Source organism: Nematolebias whitei, chromosome 19 (genome assembly GCF_014905685.2).
Source record: "Nematolebias whitei isolate Nwh7 chromosome 19, NemWhi1, whole genome shotgun sequence".
Lineage (NCBI taxonomy): Eukaryota > Metazoa > Chordata > Actinopteri > Cyprinodontiformes > Rivulidae > Nematolebias > Nematolebias whitei.
In genome coordinates, this window is record NC_056516.1 from 10,261,465 (window position 1) to 10,264,110 (window position 2,646).

General features: G+C 42.3%; 1 protein-coding gene across 1 annotated transcript in view; it reads left to right on the forward strand.

Moving 5' to 3' along the window:
* The window catches only part of LOC119425621 (cytoplasmic dynein 1 intermediate chain 1), a 99,665-nt gene that overhangs the window by 67,249 nt on the left and 29,770 nt on the right, over nt 1–2,646 (forward strand). The window lies entirely within an intron of this gene.

Genomic DNA, 2,646 nt, shown 5'->3' on the forward strand with positions numbered 1-2,646 from the left:
GTTCTTGTCCCAGGAAGGCCCTCAAGGTCAGGATTTGACCTGAGGCTAAGTTCACTACATATATATATATTTTTTTTTAAATACAACTCTCCTCTTAACTTTGTCCACAACTTTTCTTTTATCTGTTAATGCTGATGCACCTTTAGCTTCTTTCTGTACTGCGGGGCACTTTCTTCTCAGAGAAGTTTCCAGAAGCGGTGCACCAAGCCTGGCTTGTGTTTGCTGCCCCCTGTAGTTCAGTCCTGGTCACATCCGCCGGGGTCACCAAGGAGGCCGTTGGTGTTTCTTGGAGGAAGAGTCCAAGAGCTACTTAGTGGCAGGATGCTTTTCTTTTCAAGACTTGAATGTGTTTGATTCTAAATAGAGCACACATTTTTTAACCATCCTCAAACAAATGAGATGATTTGTAGAAAGCAGCCATCAGCGATCGATTGAAGAACTGGCGAGCGACGGTAAACTGCGTCTGAGTGGTTTTAGCACTCTTTGTTCCCTCTTTTAAAAACGCCTCATATTGAATCTTGACCATCTTGCAGTGAGTCTGCCACATACATAGACTGCACACAAGCATGGGGCCAGTTCCTATCACTTCACCATCAACCAATCCAGGCCATTATTTAATCTCTACCTTTTTTCTTCCTTTCCTCTCTCCCCCACTTTTCTTAGAAGCGTTTGAAAGGCGCCAGACAATGGCCGGTAATGAGAGCAATGCACACTGTGCCCCGTGCGCTGGTGAAAGTGACTATGGGGAGTGACTGCAAGGCCCCCACACCAGCCACTTCAGCCATGAATGGGTCCAATCATTGATGGCTCGGTCATTACCATCAACTGCCCTCTTGACGATTTACTCTGACTTCTTGGATTTTTATTTTTTGTGGCGGCCAAACGAGCTATTCACCGAGCCTGATCAACTCAACGTTAGGCAGCAGGCTGGCACCCAGTGGAGACTGACCACCTGCTCGGCGCTGAGGAGGGTAACGGTGGTCCACACCAACTGTTTGGTCACATTCCTTGTTCTTTTAATGGTAATGGAGCTAATGCGAGTCAGAGATGGCGAGTGCTTTATCCTCCACAGACCAAAGTAAGAGGCTAAAGGTAATAATGACCAGGCATGTAATTCAATTTCCTGCGCTGACCGTAAAACTTTTATTGCCAGAATGCAGCAGCCGCTGATAAATTATATGAAATAGGGATGGTAAATATGTCAAAATGTATTAAAAGCATTTATAATAAAGAAGTCACGAGGCTCGTTTCAGCCTGTGAGCCGTGGCTGCCAGTGTTGCGGTGAGTAAAAGCACAGACGGGAGGCAGGATTTATGAGTTTTCCATGTTGTGCTGTGCCTCTGCGTCAAAATGAAAGAGCTGCTGAAATATCTCTGAAGATTCAAAACAAAACTGAAGAGATTGTAAAGCTTTTTAACTCGGCAAAGCTGCTATTAGGGTTTTCTTTCAGGCTTGGATAAATCACATTTTCATGCAATGGACAAAGCTGTCCAGGCACCAGAGATGTTTTGCTCGTCTCGCTTTCCCTGCTCTGTTATAAACCAACAGAAAGGACAGGACTGCCTGCTGCTTCCCACCGACATCAAGCAGGATACTTTATGCATCTTCACTTTTCTTCCCTGCATAATGACCGAGCATGTGTGTACAGAGTATAAAGGATCGGAAAGCCTTCCTGCCGGTCTGACTGGCAAGCATCTGAGGCGCTTCCCTGCAGCACCGCTCCAAAACCCCAGACCCCAATCACCGAGCAGCGCTCTAATTAGCAGCTACCGCCATGGAGCCTGCGGTCGAGCGCTGCCTGGCTCCCAAACTCTGAGCTCTGCTACCGCTGCTGTGGAGAGAGTGAGACCGACTCTCACAGCTTCTCAAAATGGAGCTGAAGACTTTCATTTCAGAGTCCTCACGGCTCCAGAGCAGCTTTTCTGGTTTAGATAGAATCCGTGAGTCAAAACCTTTTTCAGTATTTCAACTGTAATTCGTCAACAAATAAAGTGTAGCTGAATTGCTAACAGTGAGCTGGTGAAAGGGGAGAATGATTTATAGACTAACAGGCTGAAGAAGGTCTTGGAAAGTTTTACATGATCATACAACCTGATGATAAACACACATTATAAACATTTAGAATTTAACAATCATTTAAAAAGTTGCTCACACCAACAAACTCCAAAATATGTTAGAACATGTGACATCCCATTTTTGTAATAAATATGAAAGCATTTTTGGAACTATAACATGATTAACATGTTGCAAAATAAATTTCATGTCACTGAGATGAAAAATTGTTGAGATATTCTTATGAGCAGCAACAGGAAGTGATGTCAAAGGGGGAATTTCTGCATGTAAACTATAGCTGACATCACAGATGGTATCTGATGCTTCTTTAGATTATTTTGAGTCACTATCAGAGAGAGACAAAATGTCAGAGTACAGTCCCTCATTTATCACGGGGGAGCTGTACCATGAAGCCTCACGATAACTGAAAAACCGCAAAGTAGGAATAGTAGTACAAGTAGTGAATAGTATTTTATTTTAGTATATATATGTACACATATACACATATATATATATATATATATATATATATATATATATATATATACATATATATATATATATATATATATATATACATATATATATATATAT